Below are 15157 nucleotides of genomic sequence, written 5' to 3'. Positions count from 1 at the left end.
CCTCCCTGGTTAATTCTTTTTTCTTTTTTTTTTTTTTTTTTTGAGACGGAGTCTTGCTCTGTAGCCCGGGCTGGAGTGCAGTGGCCGGATCTCAGCTCACTGCAAGCTCCGCCTCCCGGGTTTACGCCATTCTCCTGCCTCAGCCTCCGGAGTAGCTGGGACTACAGGCGCCCGCCACCTCGCCCGGCTAGTTTTTTTTTTTTTGTATTTTTAGTAGAGACGGGGTTTCACCGTGTTAGCCAGGATGGTCTCGATCTCCTGACCTCGTGATCCGCCCGTCTCGGCCTCCCAAAGTGCTGGGATTATAGGCTTGAGCCACCGCGCCCGGCTGGTTAATTCTTAAAAAAAAAAAATTCCTTTTTTTTTTGAAATGGAGTCTCGCTCTGTCGCCCAGGCTGGAGTGCAATGGCGTGATCTTGGCTCGCTGCAACCTCCACCTCCCAGGTTCAAGCAATTCTCCTGCCTCAGCCTCCCAAGTAGCTGGCATTACAGCTAAAATTAGCCCGGCTAATGTTTTTTTTTTTTTTTTTTGAGACGGAGTCTCGCTCTGTTGCCCAGGCTGGAGTGCAGTGGCACGATCTCTGCTCACTGTAAGCTCCGCCCCCCGGGTTCACGCCATTCTCCTGCCTCAGCCTCCCGTGTAGCTGGGACTACAGGCGCCCGCCAGCACGCCCGGCTAATTTTTTTTTTGTATTTTTAGTAGAGACGGGGTTTCACCGTGTTAGCCAGGATGGTCTCGATCTCCTGACCTCGTGATCCGCCTGCCTCAGCCTCCCAAAGTGCTGGGATTACAGGCATGAGCCACTGCGCCCGGCCAGCCTGGCTAATTTTTTTGTATTTTTAGTAGAGATGGGGTTTCACCATGCTGGCCAGGCTGGTCTCGAACTCCTGACCTCATGATCCACCTGCCTCAGCCTCCCAAAGTGCTGGGATTACAGGCATGAGCCACCATGCCTAGCCAGAGCCCAGCCTAATTCTTAAAAATTTTTTCTAGAGACGGGGTCTCTCTGTATTGCCCAGGACCACACTCCTGCCTTGCCCTCAAAGCACTGGGATGACAGGCATAAGCCACTGTACCCAGCCTCCTCATTTTGTCCTTGGACTCCTGGGCTAAAACAATCCTCCCACTTTGGGATTACAGGTGTGAATCTTAGCATCTCCTGTAGATGCTTCAGATCTTTTTATTATAAAATTTTCATTATAAAATTATTAGATAGTTAAAAATTATGTTTATAAAGAAAAAAATGCAGCTGTCACATTGCCGACATGACGGTTTACGTAACTATAGTGAAGTGGTGCACTTGGTGAGGGAGGGAAATGCCAGCACACTTGCGCAAGGTGCCTCATTGCAGCCTGGGAGAACAAAGGTGGGCAAGGCATTTCCCTCCCATGCCGAAGGCCTCCAGGAATAGAAATACCTGGTAAATGTCCACTGGCCAGTTCGTGTCCTCCAGCGGGTCCCCACGCCATCATGTGATTGAGGAACGCTTCTTCCCATTCAAAGGGGGTCTTTGGGGACCCGGGTTTATGGAGCCCTCCTCTGCCTTGGTCCTGGGGGCTGCTTCTCCGTTCAGTGACCCTGTGACACCGGGCCATCTTGTTCCCAGGGTCACTAGAGCCTGATTGCTGTGGTGGCACGCCAGGTCCTTCAAACCTTGCATGTTTTTATTTTATTATTATTTCTTTTCTTTTCTTTTCTTTTTTTTTTTTTTTTTTTTTTGAGATAGAGTCTCACTCTGTTGCACAGGCTGGAGTGCATGGCGCAGTCTCAGCTCACTGCAATCTCTGCCTCCCATGCTCAAGTGATTCTCCTGCCTCAGCCTCCCGAGTAGCTGGGATGACAGGCATGTGCCACCACACCTGCCCTATTTTATTATTATTTTAAATTTTATTTTAGTTTCAGGGCTACATGTGCAGGTTGGTTCCATAGACAAATTGCATGTTGTGTGGGTTTTGTGTACAGATTATTTAATCACCCAAGTATTAAATAGTAAGCCTCACACCCAATAGGTGGTTTGTTTCTATGTTTTTCTAGCCTTTCCTTCCATTGCCGGCCTTTCACTTTGATCTTTGCTGTCTGTTTCTCTTCAGAACCACTGACTTCTGGTTTTGTCTTTCCTCTTCTTGGCCCCACTTGACCTCCACTGGGGCCTGGGCTAGCGTGCGTGCGCCACCACCGTCTCGGCCAGCTCAGGTCTGTTTCTTTGGGAGATTCTGTGCACAGTAGTGTGTGGCTGCCCTTGCCCTTGTGGGTGGTTTTTGTTGTTGGTGGTGGTTTGTTTGTTTGTTTGAGATGGAGTCTTGCTCTGTCGCCCAGGCTGGAGTGCAATGGCGCAATCGCGACTCACCGCAGCCTCCTTCTCCTTCTCCCGGGTTCAAGTGATTCTCCTGCCTCAGTCTCCTGAGTAGCTGGGATTACAGGCGCCCGACACCACGCCCGGCTAATTTTTGTATCTTTAGTAGAGATGGGGTTTCAGCATGTTGGCCAGGCTGGTCTCGAACTCCTGAACTCAGCTGACCCGCCCGCCTCGGCCTCCCACAGTGCTGGGATGACAGGCCTGAGCCCCTGCGCCCGGCCTCCTTGTGTTTCTCTACATGCACCTTGTGCAGAGCCTCCCCACCCGGCTGCCGGACGTGACCGATGGCACATGTCCCCAGTCTCACACTCCTGCGCACGTCTCTTGGTGCTTATGTGTGAGAGCTTCGCACTTCAACTCAAGTAGAATTTACCAAATCCCTTGCCAGTGGGGACAGAGCTCCCACTGCACCACAGCCTCAACAGCACTTGATGTGCTCACCAGGGTGATCTGCTGATCTGACAGGAGTGACAGTTTCATTTTGTCCTCTTTTGCCTTTTTCAGCTTAAAATCGAGGTTGCCTCAAAATATTAAACATAGATTTCCCATAGGGTCCAGCAGTTCTACTGCTGGATATAGGCACAAAGGAGTTGAAAGCAGGAGCTTGAAGGGATGCAATTCACAGCGGCCAAGAGGTGGGAGCTGGCCGAGTGTCCATGGATGAATACATAGATAAACACAATCTGCTTTATCCACACAATGGAATATTATTCAGCCATGAAAAGGAAGGGAATCCTTACACAGGCTACCACATGGATGAACCTGGAGGACATCGTAATCAGTGAAAGAAGCCAGGACAGAGGCACCCGTGGCAGACTCAGAGACACACTGCAGGATGATGGTCGCCAGAGCGGGGAGAGTGCTGGGGAGTTAGTCTTTTTCTTTCTTTTTTTTTTTGAGATAGAGTCTTGCTCTGTTGCCCAGACTGGAGTGCAGTGGTGCAATCTTGGCTCACTGCAACCTCCACCTCCCGGGTTCACGCCATTCCTCCTGCCTCAGCCTCCCGAGTACTGGGACTACAGGCGCCCACCACCACGCCCGGCTAATTTTTCTTGTATTTTTAGTACAGATGGGGTTTCACCGTGTTAGCCAGGATGGTCTCGATCTCCTGACCTTGTGATCCGCCTGCCTCGGCCTCCCAAAGTGCTGGATTGCAGGCCTGAGCCACTGTGTCCGGCCTGGAGTTAGTCTTTCTTTCTGTCTTTCTTTTCTTTTTTTCTTTTCCTTTCCTTTCCTTTTTCCTTTCTGCTTTCCTTTCCCCTTTCCTTTCCTTTTCTTTCTTTCTTTCTTTCTTTTTTTTCAGAGACTCACTCTGTCACCCAGGCTGGAGTGCAATGGTTAGTGTGATCTCTGCTCACTGCGACCTCTGCCTCCCTGGTTCAAGCGATTCTCCTGCCTCAGCCTCCGGAGTAGCTGGGACTACAGGCGCCCGCCACCACGCCCAGCTAATTTTTTATATTTTATTTTATTTTAGAGACAGTTTCATTCTTGTCGCCCAGGCTGGAGTGCAATGCATGCTATTGGCTCACTGCAACCTCCATCTCCTGGGTTCAGGTGATTCTCCTGCCTCAGCCTCCCAATTAGCTGGGACTACAGGCCTGCACCACCATGCCCAGCTAATTTTGTATTTTTAGTAGAGACGGGGTTTCACCAAGTCAGCCAGGCTGGTCTCAAACTACTGACATCAAGTGATCCACTCGCTTCGGCCTCCCAAAGTGTTGGGATTACAGGCATGAGCCACGGCGCCTGGCCTCTACTTATTTATTTCTTACAGAGATGGGGTCTCACCATGTTGCCCAGGCTGGTCTTGAATCCCTGGGCTCAAGTGATCCTCATGCCTCAGTTTCATGCCTCATCCCCAGTTGCTGGGATAGCACACATGAGCCAGTGGGCCCAGCCTCCTCATTTTGTCCTTAATATCTGCTTGTAACCACCTCAACTCAGAATACATACCAAAACTTAGTTTGGATGTGTTTCCCAGGTTGCAATCCTCAAATTTGGCCCAAATACACTCTCCTTATATTAATGTTGCCTCAGTGGGTTCCTTTAGGTCGACACCACAAAATCTCGTATGGGTAATTCTGCAGGGCCACTCCCTCACCACCACTGTCTCATAGATGGCTAGACGGAGGCCATGCTGGCTAGCAGCGATCGAGGGCTTACTGTCGAGAAAAGTCAGTTTAGAGAAATTGAATGGCCAAGTTCACAGTGATAGGAAGTGGCTGCGGTGGGCTTTGCCCTGGGGCTTTGGACTTTGCCTGGAGCTCCTCCTCACTCATTCCAGGGAGCCCTTCCACCATGACCACTGTGACTTGGGATCTAAATTTCATTTGAAAATATATTTTTTTCATTTTTAAAAATTTTTTAGAGGCTGGGCGTGGTGGCTCACGCCTGTAATCCTAGCACTTTGGAAGGCTGAGGCGGGCAGATCATGAGGTCAGGAGATTGAGACCATCCTGACTAACACGGTGAAATTTTCTTTTTCTTTTCTTTCTTTTTCTTTCTTTTTTTTTTTTTGTAGAGATGGGGTCTTGCTATGTTGTCCAGTTGTCCTGGGCTCAAGCCATCCTCCCACCTCAGCCTCCCGAGTTGCCGAGATTACAGGCCACCATGCCTGGCCCGATGTTTTTTATTGGGGTAAAATACATAATAACATAAAATGTACCATGTTAACCAGTTTTGTGGTTGGTTAGTTCAGTGGTATTACACACATTCATAATATGGTGCAACTCTTTTCATCCTTCCAAACTGAAACCCTGTCCCTATTAAATGCTAACTCCCCAGTCCCCTCCTGCAGCCCCTGGAAACCACCCTTCATTCGCGCCACAGGTCAAATGTGGACACAGGGAGGCCATTGCACCCAGTCCCTGCATCTGAGCTTCCCCAGGGACTTCCCCGCCCCTGCTGCCTGAAGCTCTCCATCTCGCTGTCCAGATGGGCTGTCTTCCCCGCTGGCTCTGTATAGAGTGCAGCCCCAACAGGTGGAGAAGCTCAGCCCACAGCTCCCACACGGAGCTGAGATGTGCAGGTTGCCCAGCCGGCCCTGCTGCGGGGCTTCTGCTGGGACAGACACAACAAGCAGCAGATGTAGCCCCCCTCCGAGGACTTCAGATCAGGAATTGTCAGAGATTCCAGAGATTGTCAGATTGGATGGAAACCCCCACTTCCAGCATATGCTGTTTACTAGAGACACACCTCAAACATATGTCCATGGAAATATTACATGTGAAAGAATGAATGCTAGGCAGTTACTACCAAAATCAAGCTGCCGTGGCTATATTAACATCAGACAAAATAGGCTTTGGGATAAAACAAAAACAGTTTAGGAATGATGTTAAAATAGGCTCTATATATCTTAAGCAAAAGTTGACAGAACTCTAGGGAGAAATAGGCACATGAAGCATCATAGAGGGAGGTTTCTTTCCCTTTTTTTTTTTTGAGACAGTCTGGCTCTATCACCCAGACTGGAGTGCAGTGGCACAGTCTGGGCTCACTGCAACCTCCACCTCCCCGGTTCAAGTGATCCTCCTGCCTCAGCCTCCCGAGTAGCTGGGATTACAGGCATGCACCACCATGCCCAGCTAATTTTTGTATTTTTAGTAGAGACGGGGTTTTGCCATGTTGGTCAGGCTGGTCTTGAACTCCTGACCTCAGGTAATCCACCCACCTTGGCTTCCTAAAGTGCTGGGATTACAGGTGTGAGCCACCGCACCCGGCCCATAGAGGAAGGTTTCTACAAGGCTTTCCTGGAAGAGATTTAGGGCAAGCCAAAAACAGTTCCATGAAGACACAGACAGTGTGAGCAGGCCCATGATTAAAGGCGCCTTGATGGACAAATGTGGCAGTCTGTACCCTGCATGGGTGCAAAACACACCTCCCCATGTCCACAAGTGGCATCTAGAGGCAGTGGTGGTATCTGAGCTACAAAGCAAGAAGCAATTCAGTTCTAAGACTTGGAGTCAGACAGATCACATTTTCAGAGCACAAGCTACTGAACTAGAGTCAGTCACACACACACACGCACTCTCCATATGATGCAAATTAAAAATATCATAATGAGGCTGGGCATGGTGGCTCACGCCTGTAATCCCAGCAGTTTGGGCCTCAGGCCGAGGCGGGCAGATCACTTGAGGTTGGGAGTTCGAGACCAGCCTGACCAACATGGAGAAACCCTGTCTCTATAAAAAAAATTAGATGGGTGTGGTGGCACATGCCTGTAATCCCAGCTACTCGGGAGTCTGAGGCAGGAGAATCCCTTGAACCCGGGAGGTGGAGGTTGCAGTGAGCTGAGATCATGCCATTGCACTCCAACCTGGGCAACAAGAGTAAAACTCTGTCTCAATAATAATAATAATAAAATAGCCAGGCATGGAGGCACATGCCTGTAATCCCAGCTACTTGGGAGACTGAGGCAGGAGAATGCTTGAACCCACGAGGCAGAGGTTTCAGTGAGTGGAGACCATGCCACTGCACTCCAGCCTGGGCAACAAGAGTGAAACTCTGTCTCAAAAAAAAGAAAAAAAAATCATAATGAGAATTCGAAAGTATTTAGAACTACTTTTCTTTTTTTTTTGAGACAAAGTCTCACTCTTGTCTCCCAGGCTGGAGTGCTATGGTGTGATCTTGGCTCACTGCAACCTCCGCCTCCCAGGTTCAAGGGATTCTCCTCCCTCAGTCTCCCAAGTAGCTGGGATTACGGGTGCCCACCACAACGCCCAGCTAATTTTTGTATTTTTAGTAGAGATGGGGTTTCAATATGTTGGCCAGGCTGGTGTCGAACTCCTGACCACAGGTGATCCACCCGCCTCAGCCTCCCAAAGTGCTGGGATTCCAGGCCTAAGCCACTGTGCCTGGCCTTCAGGGTTTTAAGGAACAGTTTCATTTCCACAGTGGGGTGGCTGGAGAAGCAGGGGCGCCCCACCAGCAGCTGAGCAGAGAAGAAATGGTGGCTGTCACACAGCCCATGCCTAGTGAATCCTCCAGTGAATTATTTCTGGCCTTTAAGAGACAGGTAATTCCAGCCAGGCAGGGTGGCTCACGCCTGTAATCCCAGCACTCTGGGAGGCTGAGGCAGACGGATCACGAGGTTAGGAGATCGAGACCATCCTGGCTAATACGGTGAAACCCTGTCTCTACTAAAAAAAAATTAAAAAAAAAAAAAAAAAAGAAATACAAAAAGTTAGCTGGGCGTGGTGGCGGGCGCTTGTAGTCCCAGCTACTCGGGAGGCTAAGGCAGGAGAATGGCGTGAACCCGGGAGGCGGAGCTTGCAGTGAGCCGAGATCGTGTCACTGCACTCCAGCCTGGGCGACAGAGCGAGACTCTGTCTAAAAAAAAAAAAAAAGAGAGAGAGAGAGACAGGTAATTCCAGGGTTTCAAAGAAAGTAAAGAAAAGTTTCCAGATGTGCTTCATGAAGCCAGAATAACCTTTGTCCCCCAGGAGAATGTTAGTGTTACAAAGACAGATTCTTAAGGGTCCTGGTCGCTTCTCCACTGCGAGTCCACACCGGTGTCTGGTACACAGTAGGTACTCCTGGCTGACTCACTGAATCTGCACACGGAAAAGTATCAATACTGCTGTTAAACACTGGTAGGCATTTCTAAAATAAAAACATTAGCTAATATCATCCAAAAGCAGATCAAGGCATGAATATCCAGGCTGGGCACGGTGGCTCATGCCTGTAATCCCAGCACTGTGTGAGGCTGAGGTGGGAGGATTGCTTGAGCCCAGGACTTTGAGACCAGCCTAGGCAACATGGTGAGTCCATCTCTAAAAAAAAAAAATACAAAAGTTAGGTGGGTATGGTGGCGCGAGCCTGTGGTCCTAGCTACTTGGAGGCTGAGGGAGAATTGCTTGGGCCTAAGAGTCTGAGGCTGCAGTGAGCCGTGATCAAACCACTGCACTCCAGCCTGGGTGACAGAGGGAGACCTGTGTGAAAGGAAAATAAATCTTGGGGCCCCCGAATCATTAAGCTAAAGGGAAAAGTCAAGCTGGGAGCTGCTTATGGCCAACCTGCCTCCCATTCTATTCAAGGCCACTCCTCTGCTCACTGCTTTTAATACTAACGTATTAGCCAGCAATTTCACTAAAGGTATACATTTAAAGTTGAAATCACCATGTCAAAGAGATACCTGCACTCCTGTGGTCACTAGAGCACAATTCACAACAGGCAAGAGATGGAATCAACCTAAGAGTTTATCAGTGGGTGAATGGATAAAGAGAGTGTGGGATCTGTACACAACGGAATCCCATTCAGCCATAAAAAAGAAGGAAATCCTGTCATTTGCAACAAAGTAGATGAAACTGGAGAACACGGGCCGGGCGCGGTGGCTCAAGCCTGTCATCCCAGCACTTTGGGAGGCCGAGACGGGCGGATCACGAGGTCAGGAGATCGAGACCATCCTGGCTAACACGGTGAAACCCCGTCTCCATTAAAAAATACAAAAAATTAGCCGGGCGAAGTGGTGGGCACCTGTAGTCCCCGCTACTCGGGAGGCTGAGGCAGGAGAATGGCGTGAACCTGGGAGGCGGAGCTTGCAGTGAGCTGAGATCCGGCCACTGCACTCCAGCCTGGGCGACAGAGCGAGACTCCATCTCGGAAAAAAAAAAAAAGAAACTGGAGAACACTATGTTAAATGAAATAAGCCAGGTACAAAAAGACAAATGCCACACGACCTCACTGATAGGTAGAAAATCAAAAAGCTGAACTCATAGTGTAGAATGGTGGGTACCAGGGGCTGCAGGGCGGTGGGTGGGGACGGAAGGATGAGGAGATGTTGGCCAAGGGACTCAAAATTCCAATTAGTTCAAGAGATTTATTGTACGCCATCATGACTATGGTTAATAACAATATGTTGTATACATTTGGTTATAGTATATTCACTTCTTTGCATTTTTTAGGAGTCGGGTGTGAACCCTGAATATCTGAGAGAGGTCTCAGTGAATTTATTTTGCCAAGTTTATTTTGCCAAGGTTGAGGATGCGCACCCATGACACAGCCTCAGGAGGTCCTGACGACATGTCCCCAAGGTGGTCAGAGCACAGTTTGGTTTTATACATTTTAGGGAGACTTGAGACATCAGTCAACATATGTAAGATGAACATTGGTTTGGTCCAGAAAGGCAACTCGAAGCGGGGAGAGGCCTTCCAGGTCATGGGTAGATAAGAGATTAATGGTTGTGCTGTTCTGAGTTTCTGATGAGCCTCTCCAAAGGAGGCGATCCAATATGCGTTTGTTTCAGCGAGCAGAGGAGTGGCCTTGAATAGAATGGCAGGCAGGTTGTCTTTTCTTTTTTCTTTTTCCTTTTCTTTTTCTTTTTTTTTTTTTTTTTTAGACAGGGTCTCACTCTGTCACCCAGGCTAGAGTGTAGTGATGAAATCTGGACTCACTGCAGCCTCAACTTCCTGGGCTTAAGCCTCCCACCTCAGCCTCCTGAGAAGCTGGGACTACAGGCGTGCACTACCACACCTGGATAATTTTTGTATTTTTAGTAGAGACAGGGTTTCTTCATGTTGACCAGGTTGGTCTCAAACTCCTGACCTCAGGTGATCCACCTGCCTCAGCCTCCCAAAGTGCTGGGATTACAGGCATGAGCCACCATGCCCAGCCTACTCTTAATTTATTTTTTAAGTGCACGAGCTAATTTTTTAATTACTATTTGTAGAGATTAGGTCTCCCTATGTTGCCCAGGTTGGTCTCGAACTCCTGAGCTCATTCAATCCACCTGCCTTGGCCTCCCACAGTGCTGGACTGCAGGTGTGCGCCACTCTCTGGCTTCATTCTAGTTCTTAAACCCAAGGGTACTTATTTTCCAACATGAACCTTAACCTCACTCTTCCAGAAACTTCTCAGGCATGGGCAAGGTTGCAGTCTCCCTTACCGCAGGCAGCAATGACTTTACCAACAGGTGATCTCGGTGGGCTCGTAGGGGAGTGGGAGTGGGCAGTGGCCGTTGTTTTCCTTTTGTTGTCCGCTGGGGATCTTGGTTGGGAAGCCTGAACCCAGCATCGTTTCCTAGCCCTGTGTTCAACAGCGCCGGGAGCGAGGTGACTTCGTATCCCCATGGTCAACAGTTCTGGGGCCTGGCGCTCTGCCACACAATCCTGAGAACTAGCACAAGTCAATTCACTTCCAGGACCAACACACCCGTGCTCCTGAAAGACGAGACTCGCAGAGCCCGGCCCGAGGCTGCACCCAGCAGGCCGAGGCTGACCATGCTTCCTACCTGGCCCTCTCAGCGCTGGCTCGCACTTCGGGCATTTTCTCTCTTCCTTTCCTCCGTAGTGATCCAAGGCCGGCTCTGTCGAGGGAGTGTTCTTCCTCTTTGCAGTGAGTCCAATAAACTCAGCTTTGCCTGAACAACAGGTTTTTCTGGTGGTGATTTTGGGGAGTCTACAGCCAACAGCTGAAATGGGGAAAATGGGGCGGGGGTGGGGAATCCCTTTTGTTTTTTGTTTTTATTTTTTACAGTCAAATGAAAGCAAGTTTATTAGGAAAGTAAAGGAATAAAAGAATGGCTACTCCATAGACAGGGCAGCCGGGAATCCCTTTTAGCACCTGGTGGCTGCAGATGGGTAGAAATACAGACCATATTTGGTTCTTAGAATTTCTTCTGCACCAGGGATGGGTTGTGCCTGTCACAGCGGCCTGGGGACCTGGAGGGACCCTTTAGAAGCTTAGCCCAGCAATTCCTTTTTATATGTGACTCGTGTTCTATTTAGTTTTACTACTTCTTTTTTTTTTTTTTTTTTTTTTGACAGAGTTTTGCGCTTGTTACCCAGGCTGGAGTGCAATGGCGTGATCTCGGCTCACTGCAATCTTCGCCTCTTGGGCTCAAGCGATTCTCCTGCCTCAGCCTCCCGAGTAGCTGGGACTACAGGTGCCCGCCACCATGCCTGGCTAATTTTTTGTATTTTTAGTAGAGACGGGGTTTCTCTATGTTGGTCAAGCTGGTCTTGAACTCCCGACCTCAGGTGGTCCCCCTGCCTCGGCCTCCCAAAGTGCTGAGATTAAAGGCGTGAGACACCATGCCCGGCCTTTGTTTGTTTGTTTGTTTTTTTGAGATGGAGTCTTGCTCTGTCACCCAGGCTGGAGTACAGTGGCACGATCTCAGCTCACTGCAACCTCTGCCTCCTGGGTTCAAGCCATTCTCCTGCCTCAGCCTCCTGAGTAGCTGCGATTACAAGTGCATGCCACCACGCCCGGCTAATTTTTGTATTTTTAGTAGAGACAGGGTTTCACCATCTTGGCCAGGCTGGTCTTGAACTCCTGACCTCGTGATCCATGGTGCCTGGCCTACTACTTCTTTATTCATTTATTCATTTATTTTTTGAGACGGAGTCTCGTTCTGTCACCCAGGCTGGAGTGCAGTGACATGATCTCGGCTCACTGCAAGCTCCACCTCCGGGATTCAAGTGATTCTCCTGCCTCAGCTTCCCGAGTAGCTGGGACTACAGGTGCCCACCCAGCTAATATTTTGTATTTTTCAAGTAGAGACAGGGTTTCACTGTGTTGGCCAGGGTGCTCTCAAACTCCTGACCTCAAGTGATCTGCCTGCCTCAGCCTCCCACTCCGGGATTCAAGTGATTCTCCTGCCTCAGCTTCCCGAGTAGCTGGGACTACAGGTGCCCACCCAGCTAATATTTTGTATTTTTCAAGTAGAGACAGGGTTTCACTGTGTTGGCCAGGGTGCTCTCAAACTCCTGACCTCAAGTGATCTGCCTGCCTCAGCCTCCCAAAGTGCTGGGATGAGTTTTACTGGGACGTGCTTGGCGCAGTTTTACTTCTTGAGACAACTCTGAAGATTTCTATTTTTCACAGAAAGTCATTCAGTTATATCTAGATTTTCAAATGTGTTGCCATAAAGTTATATTTATTATTTTAAAATTTTAATTTCCTCCTTAACCCAACATTTATTTAAAAGGGTCATTTCAGCTGGGCACGGTGGCTCACACCTGTAATCCCAGCACTTTGGGAGGTCGAGGCAGGTGGATCACCTGAGGTCAGGAGTTTGAGACCAGCCTGGGCAACATAGTGAGACACCATCTCTACAGAAAAATAAACAATTAGCCGGGCATGGTGGCACACATCTGTAGCCCAGCTCCTCAGGAGGCTGAGATGGGAGGATCACTTGAGCCTGGGAGGTCGAGGTTGTAGTGAGCCATGATCGCACCACTGCACTCTAGCCTAAGTGACAGAGCCAGACCCTGACTGCTGCTCACAGAGATCTCGCCTGAAGACACAGAAACTGGAACAACCGAACTGACCCTTCGGAGAGGCTGGTGAAATAAATGACGTAGAGTACATTCATACAGCTCTAAAAATCAGGGTCATCTGTGTCCAGGGAACACTCTCGATTTGTCTTGTGAAACTAGCAAGGTGTGGAATCATGAGAGAAGTGTGAGTAGAGGGGACTTAAACCAGGGACTGGTGGCCACAGCTACTGTTAGTCAGCGGACTGGAGACTGGGAGACTGAGAAAGGGTTTTTCTTACTTTGTACATGTCTGTACTATTTGGATTTTTTTTTTTTTTTTTTTTGAGAGGGTTTTTTTTTTTTTTTTTTTAAAGAAAAGCTTGTTTTGTTTTTCTTTTAAAAAATAGGCTCTAAAAATTCTGGAGAGAAATAAAAAAGGCAACATGGTGGCCGAGTATAGGCGTCTCTTCTGATTCCAGGCTGGTCGGCACTGGCCGCCTTGCTCAATGGTTGCCTTAGAAACCGGCCTAGCGAGGGGGTGTCAGTTGTCTCTGGTAGCCATTAAGGCAGTGACTCAGCAGAAAACCCAACCCAAGAGGGAGTTGTTCATTCACTGACTTTCCTTCCCTCCTAGAAAAGCATGGGCGAGGCCATTTCTGTTACATTTGCTATCGGGTGGCAGCTGCTCCGCCGTGAAGGCGGTAGTGAGAAGCCTACCCACTCTTCCAGCCTCTCACTAGGTGAGTGGCGTCTCTGTGCCGCCCTGTCCCTCAGAAACCACAGGTTCCGGTCCCTCTGCCAGCCTGTCCCCTGTCTCGCCCCTCCTGCTGACAGGGTGAAACCAGCTTCCGCTCACAAGCGCTTGCTGGGGGTTGCCACGGCAACTGCTGTCCTAGAGACCACAGGCATGGCTCTTGGGGAGATTTTTAGTAAAAAACCCAACCAAACATCCCGAGTGGTGGAACTCAGTGTGGCTCATAAACTCAACTGAGAGAAAAGCCAAGGGATGCATGTGGGCGTCCCAACCATTAAGCAAAATAAATACAAAGAAAACCCAGCATTGGTCCGAGTGGCTCGCACCTGTAATACCAGCACTTTGAGAGGCCGAGGCGGGTGGATCACCTGAGGTCAGGAGTTTGAGACCAGCCTGGCCAACATGGTGAAACCCCATCTCTACTAAAAATACAAAAATTGGTTGGGCGTAGTGGCGGGCGCCTGTAATCCCAGTTACTCTGGAGGCTGAGGCAAGAGAACTGCTTGAACCTGGGAGGCGGAGGTTGCCGTGAGCAAGATCATGCCTCTGCACTCCAGCCTGGGTGACAGAATGAGACCCAGTCTCAGAAAAAAAAAAAAAAAAAGAATGACATGCTGAGGCATGCTGCAACATAAATGAACCCCAAAATCATAATGCTAAGTGACAGAAGCCAGACACAAAAGATCCCATGAGTATTATCCCGTTTATATGGAGTGTTCAGAGTAGGTGAATCTATAGAGACAGAAAGGAGATGAGTGACTGCCTCAGCTGGAAGGGAAAATGGGGGAGAAATGGGCAGTGACTATTAAAAGGTATGATGTTTCTTTTTCTTTGTTTTTTTTTTTGTTTTGTTTTGTTTTGTTTTTTGAGATGGAGTCCCGCTCTGTCCCCCAGGCTGGAGTGCAGTGGCACGATCTCGGCTCAGTGCAACCTCCGCCTCCTGGGTTCTAAGAGATTCTCCTGCCTCCGCCTCCTGAGTAGCTGGGATTACAGGTGCCTGCCACGATTGCTGGGCAATTTTTGTATTTTTAGTAGAGATGGGGTTTCACCACGTTGGCCAGGTTGGTCTCAAACTCCTGACCTCAGGTGATCCACCCACCTTGGCCTCCCAAAGTGCTGGGATGACAGGCGTGAGCCACCCCGCCTGGCCAGTGTTTCTTTTGGAATGATGAAAATATGCTCAAATACAGTGCTGGTTGCACAAGTCTGTGAATCTATTAAAAACACTGAGTTGCACACTTTAAACAACTGAACCTTGTGGTGTGTGAGGTGTCTTAACAAAGCTGTTCAAAACCCCGGGATAGCTGGGCACAGTGGCTCAGCTGTAATCCCAGTACTCTGGGGGGCTGAGGAAGGAGGATCGCTTCAGCTCAGGGGCTTGAGACCAGCCTTGGCAACATAGCGAGACCCTGTCTCTACTAAAAAGTAAAAATAATTAGCTGGGCATGGTGGCATGCACCTGAGGTCCCAGGTACTCCAGAGGTTAAAGCAGGGGCTGGGGGGGCGGGTAGGTGGGGATTGCTTGAGCCCAGAAGATCAAGGTTGCAGTGAGTTATGATCACGCCACTGCACTCCAGCCTGGGCAACATAATGAGATCCTGTCTCACTGTCTCAAAAAAAAAAAAAAAAAAAAAAAAAAAAAAAAAAAAAAAAGTCCCAGCATGATCCTGATCACCCAAAGCCCTCTCAACAAACACATGAAAGAAACACAAACTTCACTCAAAATACGCTGCCTTCTATGTGCTGGGACCCAGAGAGGGTTTGCGGCATGTCTGTAGGAATAAGTCAGGATCAGAACGGAGCTGAGAATGGGTGTTCACTCGTATTCTTCAATGTCTCCTACTGAGATGATG

The sequence above is a fragment of the Chlorocebus sabaeus genome, chromosome X, assembly GCF_047675955.1.
Source record: "Chlorocebus sabaeus isolate Y175 chromosome X, mChlSab1.0.hap1, whole genome shotgun sequence".
Classification (NCBI taxonomy): Eukaryota; Metazoa; Chordata; class Mammalia; order Primates; family Cercopithecidae; genus Chlorocebus; species Chlorocebus sabaeus.
This window is presented reverse-complemented; position numbering follows the sequence as displayed.